We start from the raw sequence: 15,926 nt of genomic DNA on the forward strand, positions 1-15,926 counted from the left end.
ATTACATAAGCTCCAGTCATTCACTCCCTCCGTCAACAGTTAACATTAAACTTCTTTTAATACAGAACAATACCAATAGACAGATTGATTGGAAAGGTAAAAGACATGAGAATACCTTGAAGAGTTTAAAACACTCGAAGAAGAGCCCAACCTTCGAATCCTAACCCCAAATTAACAAGTTGGCTTCACTGAGTTCAAATTCTCTTCAAGTTCGAATCTTCTTTGAGTTAGAACACTAACATTGAATTCACGATGTAAAGTTGGGGGTTCTAAAAATTATTCTTTTACTGTTTTAATTCATTAACGGTATTTAGGGAATTGAGGGTTGTAGTGTCAAGGTTTTATTGTAAGTTTGATAAGGGTAAATCAAATATAAATTATCAGTGTAGTGAGTAAATATATGTTTATATATTTTAATATAGGATTACATAGAATGTAATGCAGCTAGTATGTTCTGTAGTGTGCATAGAAGTTCTTATATAACTGTTTTAGGCTACAAAGTGTATAAGGATAGCTTTGGTAGTGAAACAGAGCAACTTGTTTTGTTTTATGTTTTTATTTTTATTTATTTATTTTTAACTTGGTGAAACTGAGCAACTTGTAAGTTCAATTTCTTTTGGATTTTCTTTTCTTTTTATAATTACAGAAATAACTATAAGATCACATATTTTATTGTTAACAAAATGCAATTGGAGTATAATAATAATAATAATAATAACAAGAAGAGAGATGTTTTAGGAAGTCGAATTATCAAATAAAAGAAGTTTATTATTCACGACGCTAACAAAGGGTAAAATCAATATAGAAATAACAATAATTAACTAATTCACGAATTAACAATTTTGTTTTATTTTTTCTTTTTATATTGAAGCGTTTAAAGCCTAAATTTTCCCAAAAAAAAAAGGGAAAAGACTGGATTTGAGGCTTCCACCTGCAGACTGAACAGAACATGGGATGTTAGAGAGGGGAGAGTTAGAGAAGTAAACAATTTTTTGCTAGTTTAAGAAGACAGGACAATCTGCCTATTTTTTGAACAGATGGGATTGGATTGGATTATTTTTAATCTAGTCTAATCTATTGACTTTGCGCCTGCTGTCCAACTTATTCACCGTGAAAGAGAAAAGAGTATTGAAAAAGCGGAATAACTTTCTTATTCAGTGATGTCACGTATACATACAAGGAGATGTGGTACAGCAGGACCCTATACACAGCTAACAAGTATTATCTGAAAAAGGTGATAGAATCTACAGGTTTACACGATACCAAGAGGCTTTATCTATTGAGATCAACCTTAGCCTCCAGACTTGCACTTATCAAAATACACGTCAGCATGCAAGACATGCACTTATCAAAATACACGACACCATGCTTAATCTCTTATTCTATCGCACCGGAAGCATTCCTTCAGAATTTTGTGGCCTTTCCAATCTTCATGTCTTGGATCTCTCTCACAATAAACTATCAGATTATATACGCCACTGCATTGATAATCTGAGTGGCATGATAACCGAACTTGCAGATAATGATATACCACTATTCAATGGAAGCTTCAGGATGGTGGCAAAAGGAAGAGTGCTAGAATATAAGTACTCTCTTCTGTCAATTGTTGATAGCCTTTCTCTCTCTAACAATTACTTATCCGGAGAGATGCCAACAGAGCTAACAAATCTCATAAAATTGATTGCGCTGAATTTGTGAAAGAATCATTTGACAGGAAAGATCCCAATGGACATTGGAAACTTGGAAAGGCTAGAAATTCTTGACCCTTCCATGAACGATTTTTTCTTGTCCAGTTCCACTGAGCATGCCTTCTTTAACGTTTCTGAATCATTTCATTGTGTCATATCCCAACCGCTTCATCAATCTATCAAGGCAATGTTGGCCTTTGTGGAAAGCCTCTGCAAAATGATTGTTCAGACAGCAGCTAAAATTCTCCACTGGAAAGGATAAACAAGACAAAAATAATAATGTTGGGAAGACATTTGAGAACCTAGCTAGGCCTATTCATCAAGCATTGCGCTGGGCTTTATTATGGGTTTTTGGCACTCTTATTCTTAGGAAATCTTTGGAGAGGTGCATATTTTTGTTTTGTTTAAAGAGTGAATAATACATTTTATTTTTTCATGAAATGGTTGCACGTAGAAACGAACGGGGGTGACTTGGAAAACAACTCATTGTTATTCTCTGCTCTCATCACACTTTAGCTTGCATTTTTAATCGCTTGCGTAACAAGCAACTCCGAAATTCAATCAATTTTTGTCTGGGAGGCCTACATCTAATCCCAGACAAAATTTGTCCGGAATTTCGGTATGAGAGATTGACCATATCTATATGGGGTTAATTTTTTTCTTTGGTTATTAAAATTTTTTGAATCAAATTAGAAATATCAAATAAAATGAAAGGTATATTAGGAATTAGAATTATATATCATATAAAAGAAACTTAATGATGTTATAGAAAGGGTGAAATATTGAGATATATACAACTTCTGTGGATGTGGAAACAAGGAATCAATTGTATATGTAGATCTAAATAATAAATTTTATAGCATTATTTGGTTTTTATTTGGAAATAAGAAAAGACAAAATTGAAAAAAAAAAAAAAAAAAAACTCAAATTTGAGGGATAATGTATGTTACCTGTGTGGCACATAACCATCTTTAACGGGGTTCTGTTGAATGACAAATATTTGGACTAAAGTGTTAAGTTTTTTAAACTTACAGGCATCGGATGTTAAAAAAATTTCACTGACCCCTAAACAAGAAATAGCAAATATATAATGTATTAAAGTGTAATTTTCCCATCATAATTACAATAAACATTTTGGATTCTTAAAAGTATAAACTTTAAACCTCAAAGTTGCACTACTTCCCCTACTTTTTTTTTTTTAAATATATATACATAAATGTAAAATCCCTTTTCCTATTTTAAGAATAATGCAAGCTTTAACTACTCAATTATCTTTCTTTTATTATTACTATTATTTTTTTTTGTTTTTGTTTTTGAGGCTTAGCTAATAAGGAAAAGCAAATATCCCCAACTTTGTGGCCATAAAAAAACAAATCGCTTTGCCTCTGTCTCTCTCTGTTCTCTCTCAGTGGTTGTTTCCGTAGCTCTCTCTCTCTCTCTCTGCGAACGAAAATGGATATCAGCGAAGAAGTTGGGGCAACTCACAAGCAAGACCTCATCAGATTCCTTGAAAAAACTGTACGTGTTTCCTAAACTCTGAATCTGCATTTCTATTTCTCTCTCACACACATACACACTCTCACAATCACGCACTCTGAATCTGTGACTCTGAAAATGAAAAGGTGTAAAAGAATAAGATCGAGGGCATGATCGATCACAAGCACCGACGACTCATTGTCAAAATGTCCGATCTCTACGCTTTCCAAGGCTTAGGCCCGAGGTTTTAGTTATCTCTTATATATATATATATATGCCTCCTTTTATAACCTCTGTATTTCTTTTCAAAGCCTTGATCAATTTTTAATTTAATTTAGTTTATTTTATTTTATATAGGATTGTTAAGAATCCAAGCGAGTACATGCAGTCATTTTGTGATGCGGTTAAAGAAGTGGCTTTGGAAATGGCTAAGGCGAATTCGATTACAACTCTAAATTACTTGAAGAAGGGAGAGCAATTTCTTGTGGGATTTTTTAAAACCTTTTTGCTCGTCATTGTGTTACTTCTGCAGATTTGCTCTCGGAGTTCATAGCTCAATGGTACAAGTCCAGGGCATCGTCACCAAATGTATACATATATATATATATATATATTCTCTCTCATATGGTTTTCTGTTTATTTTTATTATTATTTTTTTTATAAAAAAAATTGATATTTGTTCTGGTTATTTTTGTTTTAAAAAATATGCATCAATATAATGTTGATAGTTTCCTTGAGTTGAAAAAATTTCACAACGCTCTGGCGTTTTTTTCCTATACTTTCATAAATGGGCATGGTGAATGAGTTGGAATTATAGTAATTTGCATTTCTATAGATATTACAGTAATTTGCATTTCTATAGACCACTTGATTTTTTTTTTTTCCTTCTTGGACAATTAGAATAATCTAGTTTACATGATCTACTTTAATAAGTTGATAGAACTGCATTATCTAGAGAGAAATATTTTTCCATTATATATTAATTATTGCCCATATTATAAAAGCAAGTTGGATCAATATCCATGCCAGCTTGTTTCATTGCTTGTGTTTATAAATTTTATCAGCCAAATTTACATTTCTACTTGAGTGCATGATTGCTTGATTATCGCATCATCACAGGAGTTTATTTCGGCAATATTTCGTTGATTTTCTTATGCCAGGAACTAATTTGGTTTAAGTGAAAATTATTGATTCTCTTGTAAGGCCAAAAGTTGTTAAAGGTGTTCGCTTCTGTCCTACCACTGGAAACTTACTCACTCGTGAATACCGTGACATTTGTAAAAAGTAAGGGAGTCCTTGTAAAAAAGGCTAGAGCATCCACTAGCTTGCAAATCCACTATAGATCGTCGTGGCATGAACTCATTTACGCGTTTTCCCCACCCCTGCCCCGAGATCCAACTTTGATGGGCTTCCCTTGCCCTTTTTTTCTTAGACTTTTTTATTAGTGCTGGTTTTCTGGTAAGACATGAAATCTTTCTGTTTCCTTTATGTTCTGTCTTTTCTAGCTTGATTCCATCCTACATCCAATATGGGTTTACCCACAGGAACCATATATCCCAAAAGGTTAATTTCAGTTTTTTTTTTCTTTTTTTTCTTGTTTCCCCCCCCCCCCCCCCCCTAACTTTTATACTATTATTGTATAAGTGTTATCATGAAGAAAAAATAATACCATTTCAGGATGAAAATGGCAACTAATTGGTTACTGAATATGGGTTTTTGCATGTACAAAAATCATCAAACCTTATCAATGCAAGAAAGTACTAGAGAATTCTGCTTCCTGGTCAGCTTCCACAAACGGTGGATGTCATAGTTGAAGATGACCTGGTTGGATGTCATAGTTGAAGATGACCTTGTTGATGAGTGCAAACCTGGTGACCGTGTAGCTATTGTCGGGACTTACAAAGCTCTTCCAGGGAAAAGCAAAGGCATTGTGAATAGAATTTTTAGGTAGTTTCAATCTTGTAGATCCATTACGGTATTTACGGGTGAATCCTCTTATACTATGATGTTTTCCATTTTAAATGCTGAATTTAGTAAAAATTGTCATGCAGGATTGTTCTCATAGCTAACAATATCGACTCAAAAATGAGGCAATTACTGCAAATTGGACAGATGGTGACTGAAAGAAAATGGAGAGTTTTGTTAAGAGAGATGATGCATTTGATGTGCTCGGTAATTCACTTGCGCCTTCCATAGGTGGGCACTCATGGATAATGAAAGCATTGATACTATTAATGCTTGTTGGAGTGGAAAAGAACCTAAAGAATGGCACCCATTTACGAGGGTGAGTTATGATGTCTCCATCTTTTTCCTTTTGGTATTGGCATTTGTTGTTACTGATCCACATTGAATTGATCAAACCATCATCCCCTTCTTGATGGCTCTTACAAGCCTCCCTGCTTTCTCTTTATACTTTCCTTAAAAGCCAAGTCATTCCCAATGTCCTGCATAAGATAAACTTTTTCCTTAAAGACATTCCCAATTGTTGTGTCATTAGAACAACGATTTGAGTAACCCTGTTTTGTTCTGTTAGTGACATTAACATAATGATGGTTGGTGATCCTTCTGTTGCCAAGTGTCAACTTCCAAGAGCAATTATGAATATTGCTCGCTTGGCAACATCAACCACCGATCGAGGTTCTTCTGGTATTGGTTGGACAGCTGCTTTTACTTCAGATCTAGAAACAGGTACGTGCCTCACCTGCAGGCTATAGGAGTTTCAGCTTTATGATATTGTCTGACAAATTACAAATCTATCAGCAATCAGGAGAAAGAAGGCTAGAAGCAGGTGCAATGGTTCTTGCAGATTGTGGTGTTGTGTGAATCGAGAATTTGACAAGATGAATGATCCAGATTGTGTCCCAATCCATGAAGTTATGGAGCAGCAGACTGTAACCATACCAAAAGCTGTTATCCATGCATCACTTAATGCTTGGTGTAGTATGGTGGCTACTGCAAATCCTACTTATGGAACTGTAAGTGGCATAGTTAAATGGTTATTAATATCATAGTGTGCTGTTCTGAACTAACACTAAATGCTTTCAGTTCGATGCTTTGGTTGCTTTATTTTGTTTATTTAGATTTCTTGATGTGTATTTTGAACAGTATGATCGTTCATTGACAAAAACAAAGAATATTGGACTTCCAGACTCATTGCTTTCTCATTTGATTTTCTATTTATTGTATTGGATCAAATGGATCCTGATATTGACTGATGTGATTCCGCCCGAGCCCGCTCAACCGATAACCCGCTGGGGTGCTGACTCGACATGGATGAAGACTAGGCCAATCACAAGAGCTCAAATTAAGAGATTTAAGGACAACCTGGGAGTATTTATACAGGGGGTAATCAATCTCAACAGAGCTTGTCCATACTTGAAGATACAAAGCCTATTCTAAGCATCCAAGTGGTGGAAGCCGATAAGGATTCGGGTGACGGTTTTGGTACATTTTTGGAGTCCGGAAAGCATGAAATGGTTCCAATGCTTTATGGGTTCAATACATATGCCTAATAGGTCATGGAATCAAGTTAAAGCAGCCTCAAATGCAATCAAAAAGGGCTTGTACGGACAGCCTCAACAATTTGGCCGAATTTGCTGTATTGCTTGCTGGCTTTACTGTATTTTACTGTATTAGCCTTTTCTTATTTTTTCAAGCATGGGCAACGTGTGGGACTTCATATTCAGCTTATTTGGCATCCTAAAAAGCATCTAGAAGCTGATTTGAAGCTCAAAGAGGTCAAAGATTGATCAAATTCAACTTGATAAAAAAAGCTAGCATTTCTAGTTTCCTAATTTGTTTTTACTTTTTGTTTTAGGAAACTACCATTACTTTTTGGCTTTTATTTATTTATTTTCTGGACAAATAACTTTAGGAAGGTTTTTATTTTATTCTTTCCATTGTAAATTAATTAATTTCTAATTTAATATAAAGGAATTAATTAATCAAACTTAGATTAGGAAAGGAAGTATAGTTTCGGCCAACTAGGTTTCTTTATGTGTGTGGCCGGTTTTTCCTTTGTTTTTAGGGTTTTATTTCATGGATTTTTAGCCTATTTAAAGGCTTATTTTTCAATAATAATACAACTTTGATTTGATTAAGAAAATATTTGTGAGGTTAATTATCTCTTTGTTCTTTGAGAATGCCTAAAACACCATTAGAAAATTGGTTGTTTTAGCTTGACTTATCAATAGGTTTTCCATCCCCTATTGTGGCGTCTACATTATACCAAGGTTTCTAACCACAGGTTGGTTAGGGGTTGAGGTCCAATCCATTAGAACTTGAACTTAATTAAGATCCGGGCTAATATAATACGGGTTTAGGAGCAGGTCGTCCTAAGTTCGTATCATTTGGTATCAGAGCTAAATTTTGCTCAGGTTTGATCTATCTTTATTTGCTTTATTTGTTTTTGTTTTATTCTGAAATTTTAGCATTAGGTTAAGGTTGCTTCTATCATCATACATGTTCTGCATTTAAAAAAAAAAAAAAATTCATTCCTAGTTGAATTAGGTTTCCTAGTTTTATCGTATTTTTGTTTCCTAATTTGTTGGTTGTCTTTTATCATTGTCCTTGATAATTTTGGTTTTTGTTGATTTTCCTTTGCTGTTTTAGTCTTAGAAATTTGCATTTATATATTCAAAAAAGAAAAAAAAAAAAAGAATTTGCGGCAACAGTTAAAAAAAAAAAAAAACTGCACATTTGTGTTTATTTGGAGGTCACGGGTTTGGTGTTTGTTTTGGAGTTGAGATTGCAATTTTGGTAATTATTCTTGCTACTGCAGTTGTTTATGTTCTGTGAGTGAAAAAAAAAAAAAAAAAGGAGGTAAAGCCGAATTATAAAAAAAAAAAAAAACAAACAGAAAAATATTTCGGTTTGTTGGAGTTTGATTTGTTTTCTGGAAATTTGTTGGAGCTGCTGGTTTTTTGATTATTTATTCAATATTCAAGTTGCTGGGAAATTATTTTTGCTGCTGGATATTTGGATTTTGGGTGCTTAAATTTTTTGGATTAAAATTAGTTAAAGGAATTGATACAAAACTTGAATTACAAGAACAACAACCAACACTTTTCTATATTTTTGTTCTCTTTGATTCTTGTTCGTATTTGAATTTATTTTTCTAGAATTTTGTTCTTGAACTCATAATCTATTACCATCTGGTCCAGTTCTTCAAAATTCCAAATTTTTCTCATTAATTTGCTTTATTTTGTCTAGAAAAACCGAAAATAGGTATTTTCATTCCATTCGGTATTTGTTTATTTTTGCTTACTGTTTTGTTGATAAGTTTAATTAAAACATACTAGTGATCTAATTGCTGTTTTGTGGGTGTTTTAATTAGAACTTTGAGATAATTCATTGAGTGGAAAAAGGCAAGAGTGTGTGAGCTTAAAAGAGGGTAAAAGCCGAAACTAGTGTGCAAGCACGAGTGTCGAAACCTTGTTTGAGTGAAACACGTGAGGGAGTGAATATTGTGAGGATTTATTTTATTTTTGCAGTATTTTACTAACATGGCAGATTCTAGAATAAGAAGAGGAGATCCACCCTTGAGGATCAATGAGGAAGAGTCCGTAGCATTCCATGGCGATGCTCGAGCTACCGGGAGTGGAGACTAAGTGGACATGAGGGCTGTTTTGGAGTCAATACAGCGGGTTAGTGCTCAAGTTGAGCATGTGAATCAAAGAGTGGGAAGACTAGAAGCCTCACAAGGAATGCCGAACACAAGAAATAGCCAAGAATTCCATGGAGGACGAGGCCGAGGACGAGGAGGTCGCGAGAGACCGAGAGAGGAATTTGATGAGGAGCCATTCGGTGGAGACTTTGAGGAAGGTATGGATGAAACTTTTGCTGTCCAAGATAGAGCTGGCCATGGGAGATATAGGAGGGAAGAAACAGATGACAATCTTAGCAATATCAAGATCAACATCCCACCATTCATGGGAAAAAGTGACCCCGAAGCATATTTGGAGTGGGAAGAAAAGATGGAGATGATATTTGACCGCCATAATTATTCAGAGGCTAAGAAGGTGAAATTGGCAGCAATGGAGTTTGGCCATTATGCCCTCCAATGGTGGACCAATGAGCAAAACACCCGAAGGAGAGTTGGTGATGACTTGATCACTACATGGCGCCAAATGAAGGGAGCTATGATGAAGCGGTTCGTGCCATCACATTATCATAGGTTGCTGCATCAAAGGCTTCAATCCCTATCTCAAGGAAGTATGTCCGTGGAGGATTACTATAAGGAGATGGAGATGCTCATGATGAGGTTAAACATGAATGAGGATAGAGAAGCAACCATGGCAAGATTTCTTGGTGGTTTGAATCGTGAGATAGCCAACCAACTAGATTTGCAACAATACTTGGAGTTGGAGGAGATGTTGCATGTTGCCATTAAGCTTGAGCACCAATTCAAGAGGAGGGGTGTAAGATCATGGTTTGGAGGTGTTTCCAACAATGGAAGGTCCAATTCAAGTGGCTGGAGGAACAATCCCATCTATGAAAGCAAGCTAAAGCCGAAAGTCAAAGAAGAAAGTTCAAACTGGCCAAGGAAGGAGACTAGAACCAAATCTGTCCAAGCACCAAAGAATGAGGTAAAATTAGATCCTAAACCTTCTAGAACTCATGATGTTGTGTGTTTTAAGTGCCAGGGAGGAGGACACATTGATAGCCAATGCCCGAATAGAAGAATCATGGTGTTAAAGGGCAATGACGAGCTAGAATCGGAAAATGAAGAAAGTGAGGATAAAGCCAAGCAAGAGGAGGAGGACTTGGAGGATGAACCCAAAACCTTGCAAGCATCCAATGCTGAATTAAACTTGCTTTCTAGGAGAGTACTTGCTGCATACAAAGATGAGGATGAAATTCAAAGAGAGAACATCTTCCACACTCGATGTGAAATTCAAGGTAAGATTTGTAGTATGATTATTGATAGTAGAAGTTGTACTAATGTAATAAGTAACCTTGTAGTTGATAAATTGGGCTTAAAAACAATAAAACATGCTGAACCATATAGATTACAATGGCTTAATGATAGTGGTGAGATGAAAGTAAACAAACAAGCCAAAGTAAAATTTAATATAGGTAGATATGAGGATGTAGTTTTATGTGATATTGTACCCATGATTGCTGGACATATACTATTAGGTAGGCCATGGCAATTTGATAAAGATGCTAATCATTTTGGTCGAGAAAATAGTATTGTTTTCAGGTTTAAAGGGAAGAAGGTCAAGCTGGAACCATTATCTCCTAAAGAGGTTTACAAAGACCAATTACAAATGCAACAAAGGAGAGAAGCCGAAAAGCTTAAGGACAAAGCAAGTATGGCACCAACGGCTTCACCATCCTTTCAAGAAGGTAAGAATGAGGTTGTTGATCAAGGTAAGGTTTCTAAGACTCATATTGAGTGGAAAGATCAAGGAAAAATCAAAAGAGAGGGGAAAGAGAGTGGCAAACCCGAGAGCTTGGAGAAGGAAGGGCAATCCGAAGGTTTGCGCCAATCCAAAGGGGAAAAAGAAAAAGAAAGAAAAGAAAGGTCAAGTAGCAAATTTTATTTGAGTTTAGGGGATATTAATAAGGTTATTGAGTGTAAGAAACCTTTGCTGATCATGATTTATAAAGAAAATTATTTTAATGATCAAACTAACTTTGAAGAACTTGTATTGCCAAGTTCAATGATTTCTCTTTTGAAGGAATTTGGAGATGTCTTCCCGAATGAAATTCCAAGTGGACTACCATCCAATCAAGAGGGAAAAGGTGAGCTTGCTATCCAAGGTAAGTCTTCTAATACTCAGGTTGTGTGGAAAGATTTTAATAAAACCAAGTGTGAAAATTTTGGTGCAAAAGCCGAGAGTGAGGAAGGTGAGATGGCATTGAGTGAGAAAGGAAAAGGAAGACAAGAAAGGAAGAATATAAATTTTTATCTTAGCTTTGGTGATGTTAATAAAGTAATTATGAATAAGAAATCATTGCTGACCATGAATTTTAAAGATACTTATTTAAAGATGTCTTTATTGCATAGAACTTTATCTGTATTGTTGAGAGCTTTACTTAGTGGTAATTTGAAAATTTGGGAAATATTGATTGCTAACTTTAAAAAGTGTAATTTTTACCATAATGAGCATGTATTTCTAGATTTTGTTGTAATAGTGTTTGACTCAGGAGAATTGATTTGGTTGCACTTATGAAAGGAAAGGTTTCCTAAACAAAGAAAGTCAAAGCTCATACCGCCTATGGATGGACTTTTTCAAGTTTTGAAGCCGAATGACAGGAATGCCTACAAGCTTGATTTACCGGGTGAGTATAACATGAGTGCTGCATTTAATGTTGCTGGTTTAACTCCTTTTGCTGCAGGTGATGATCTTGATTTGAGGACAAATCCTTTTTAAGAGGAGGGGAATGATGTGATTCCGCCCGAGCCCGCTCCACCGATAACCCGCTGGGGTGCTGACTCGACACGGATGAAGACTAGGCCAATCACAAGAGCTCAAATTAAGAGATTTAAGGACAACCTGGGAGTATTTATACAGGGGGTAATCAATCTCAACAGAGCTTGTCCATACTTGAAGATACAAAGCCTATTCTAAGCATCCAAGTGGTGGAAGCCGATAAGGATTCGGGTGACGATTTTGGTACATTTTTGGAGTCCGGGAAGCATGAAATGGTTCCAATGCTTTATGGGTTCAATACATATGCCTAATAGGTCATGGAATCAAGTTAAAGCAGCCTCAAATGCAATCAAAAAGGGCTTGTACGGACAGCCTCAACAATTTGGCCGAATTTGCTGTATTGCTTGCTGGCTTTACTGTATTTTACTGTATTAGCCTTTTCTTATTTTTCCAAGCATGGGCAACGTGTGGGACTTCATATTCAGCTTATGTGGCATCCTAAAAAGCATCTAGAAGCTGATTTGAAGCTCAAAGAGGTCAAAGATTGATCAAATTCAACTTGATAAAAAAAGCTAGCATTTTTAGTTTCCTAATTTGTTTTTACTTTTTGTTTTAGGAAACTACCATTACTTTTTGGCTTTTATTTATTTATTTTCTGGACAAATAACTTTAGGAAGGTTTTTATTTTATTCTTTCCATTGTAAATTAATTAATTCATAATTTAATATAAATGAATTAATTAATCAAACTTAGATTAGGAAAGGAAGTATAGTTTCGGCCAACTAGGTTTCTTTATGTGTGTGGCAGGTTTTTCCTTTGTTTTTAGGGTTTTATTTCATGGATTTGTAGCCTATTTAAAGGCTTATTTTTCAATAATAATACAACTTTGATTTGATTAAGAAAATATTTGTGAGATTAATTATCTCTTTGTTCTTCGAGAACGCCTAAAACACCATTAGAGAATTGGTTGTTTTAGCTTGACTTATCAATAGGTTTTCCATCCCCTATTGTGGCGTCTACATTATACCAAGGTTTCTAACCACAGGTTGGTTAGGGGTTGAGGTCCAATCCATTAGAACTTGAACTTAATTAAGATCCGGGCTAATATAATACGGGTTTAGGAGCAGGTCGTCCTAGGTTCGTATCATTGACCGTCAAATATCACAACATGTTTTGTTAATGCATGGATATCAATCTGCAACTGATGGAGGTTGGTTAGCTAGGCCTTTTTTTTTTTTTTTTTTTTTCTTTTCGTTCTTTAAAAGAAAAAAAATTTCATTTTTTTATATTGGTTTTTATATTGGTGAGGCAAACCCTAATTGGGGCTCTAAATATGGAAGAGAATGTGAAGCTGTTGTTTATTCATCTGTATTTGGCAAAAGTAAGAGAACAGAAAGAGATTATATGCTCAACCTTAAGAACTCAGACACTACATTCATTATGCAAAACAGACAATTCAGCCTGATGTGACTGACAAGGTGCTGATTTGCTAATGTTCATTTATTTGTTTGATTATCTGATTACATTGTTCTTTGCCTTAACCTGTTATTTTTCCTCCATGGGATCACAATTTTTCTATATATTGTTTTCAAATTTTCTTTTCTTTAATTTTTTTTTTCATCTGTAACCGAGTCTAAACTAACAGTCTTACAGCCTTTTTTTCCATGGCTGTGCTTAGTGTACTGTATTTCCAGGACCAAGTCTTAACATTCTTTTTTTTTTTTTTTTTTTTTTTTTTTTTTTTTTTTTTTTTTTTGTCTGTAGGCATCCTAAGAGATTGCATCAGCATCTGCAGACCTCAGAGCTTCCAGTTCAAATGCGAAGGTAGCATTAGTCATCAGCCAGAAAAATTTTTGGGCGCTATTAATACAGTGATCAATTCTCCATATCATCTGATATGATGCTTGCTTTTCTGTAGACTGGAGGAACACTTAATCTAAGAAACCATCATACGCCTCTCAACTGCTCATGCTAACTTGAAACTGAGAAGAGAGGTAAATCTTCACTTCTATACGTATATAAATTATGTTTGTATGGATCATGGTCATGCCCTTTCCACCTGCTTACCATTTCATTTGTATTCATATTGGCACATATTTTCTGGTGGATGTTTAATTTTCTTGTATAGGTTTCAAAATCTGATGTTAAGGCTGCTATGAAAGTTCTAAACTTTGCAATATATATATATATATATATATGAAGACCTTACTGAGATAAAGAAGCACAAGCAAGAAAGAACGAAAGAGAGCAATTGCAGAACAGAAGTCATCCAAGTGAAAATCGTAGATCTGAAAGTGGTACAGCTAGTATAGAAGAGTAAGTAGGAAGCAATGTATATTATTAGAAACTGCCTATCTGTATTGCTGGAGACATTGCTATGGTGGTAACTATGTTTGTGTTGCACATCATATGTGTCACTGTTTCTTTATCTTGCAAACTCTTTTCTACTATTTTCTTAAGCAAACTAGCACCCCAACATGGTGACTTTTATTCTCCTAATTCCTCAAGATTGAATAAAGAACTTGTCTTCATACGAACTGATTATGTAGTCCCTCTAGATAAAGAGAGGAAATGAAAAACTTTTAAGTGGAGATGTGTCCCCCAAAAACTTTTAAGTGGAGATGTGTCCCCCACTCTAGACCCCTGTTTGGAAAAACAGGGGAAATATTAAGATAGCAACATGCAATTGAAAGCATCTGTTTGAGCTTCATAAGCTCTTTTTTTTTTTTTTTTTTTAAATTGTTGTTGCTTGTAAAGCTAATCAAATTGTGTTGACATCATATGGAACTTCCTAGCCAGTAATTAATTAATTTTTCATAAAACTCAGCTATCTCTGCTGTTGTTATTTTAACCCTCAACCTTCTAGTTAGCAAAACTGCAGATGAGTTTCACCTGATTTTAACCTGACAGCACATGATCTTTTATACATTTACTCATCTTTTCCCTCTCAGCTTTTTTAGCATGTTCAAAATTTTACAACTTTTTGTTGATTCTTACTCTAGGATTTTGCTTTGCTGTTGTTAGTTTAACAGTGTCGATTCTTACTCTAGGATTTTGCTTTGCTGTTGTTAGTTTAACAGTGTCGATTCTTACTCTAGGATTTTGCTTTGCTGTTGTTATTTGGACAGCCACTGCCATGCAAATAGATGATCTTGCTGTCCAATCTGCTTCTGCTATTTCTTCAGAAAGGTTCATACAATCAAGAAACTAGCAGATTTTTTTTTTTTTTCCCCTTTCTTTTGGTACTTTAATTGAGAGTTATCAATATCTACTGTTAGTCTTAATTTCTCATGTCCTTTTGTCTTGCAGAATTAAAGCATTTAAATATTTATTTGGTCTGCATATGCATTTGAATCGCTTGGAATGGATTTTCTATTGAGGATATAGAGAAGGATGTCAACTCTAGAGTATATGTCTGCTTCTCAAGAGCAGAGATAACAAGCCTATTGGAGGTAAAGTTGTGTTGCTTATTTAATAAATGCAATAAATGAATTTTAGTGGCTCTTCTAGTCTTGAAGTTTTCAGATAAAATAATTGTGTTTCTTTTGTTTTCTTGCTTATATTCTTGAGCTTGGGTATGCTGTTAGGTAGTACTTTTGTATTTTATTGGTAACTTAACTGGAATTTTTCTCTTTTCAGATGATGCAACGTGATAACATAGTTATGGTAAATAATGAAAAGATGCATATGATTACCTGTATGAATGCCCATCTGCAATGGCTAAATCTGGTAGATGTATCTAAGTTGTATAAACTTTTCATTGTGATCCAGACATGGCTTAGATGCATTTGTTGCTAAACTGAACTCTTTGAGGAAAACTGTTGCATACCACATTTTTGCATCTTTCTCTGTTTACCTTTGTCTTTTCAGTTTGACAGAAATTTGCATGTGCTGTAGGTATCAAAGTATTCATAAACTTTCTTACTGTTTTTGATGTGGTAAAGATTGACAGACTAAATATTATCCTCTGCATGCTTTGCAGAAGTCATATACATTTTAAGACTCGTTTGGCATGCATAACTATACTATTTTATTTATATTTAATGCACTGCAAATGATTATAAGAACGTAAGAAAATTGTCATAAAATGGATATATTTTGGTTGATTTTACACAAAAATTAACCAAGCACCTTAAAAAACAATAATAATAATGTATTTCCATAAAATTTAGCGTGAACCAAATGAAGTCAAACGAACAAATAGAGTCTTTTAAATCTTCGGTTGGATGTGCTTACACTTTTCTATGGCTTGTACGTCAAGCATCAAGAACATAAAACATACAATATTGGCGTATTGGGGTTTTTCAGCCATAAGATTTGAAGAATCTCAAAGGAAAACAAACAGAAATATGTCTAGGTCAAGTAAATAAACATAACGTTT

General features: G+C 34.7%; 1 protein-coding gene, 1 long non-coding RNA gene and 1 pseudogene across 27 annotated transcripts in view; 2 read left to right on the plus strand and 1 right to left on the minus strand.

The window, feature by feature from the left end:
- The window catches only part of LOC107435782 (uncharacterized), a 191,159-nt gene that overhangs the window by 50,587 nt on the left and 124,646 nt on the right, over window positions 1–15,926 (minus strand). The window lies entirely within an intron of this gene.
- On the plus strand, window positions 3,026–7,269 carry LOC125418393 (DNA replication licensing factor MCM3-like; annotated as a pseudogene).
- Window positions 12,682–15,388, plus strand: LOC132805435 (uncharacterized). 3 transcript variants are annotated; one of them, XR_009640891.1, is made up of 8 exons: window positions 12,682–12,755; window positions 12,886–13,023; window positions 13,310–13,369; window positions 13,464–13,539; window positions 13,674–13,861; window positions 14,674–14,734; window positions 14,855–14,997; window positions 15,185–15,388. It is a non-coding gene; the product is annotated as an uncharacterized LOC132805435 (long non-coding RNA). The 3 variants fall into 3 exon arrangements; XR_009640890.1 differs by having other exon boundaries at window positions 12,721–12,755; window positions 12,854–13,023; XR_009640889.1 differs by lacking the exon at window positions 12,682–12,755 and having other exon boundaries at window positions 12,795–13,023.

The sequence above is a fragment of the Ziziphus jujuba genome, chromosome 9 (assembly GCF_031755915.1).
Source record: "Ziziphus jujuba cultivar Dongzao chromosome 9, ASM3175591v1".
Lineage (NCBI taxonomy): Eukaryota > Viridiplantae > Streptophyta > Magnoliopsida > Rosales > Rhamnaceae > Ziziphus > Ziziphus jujuba.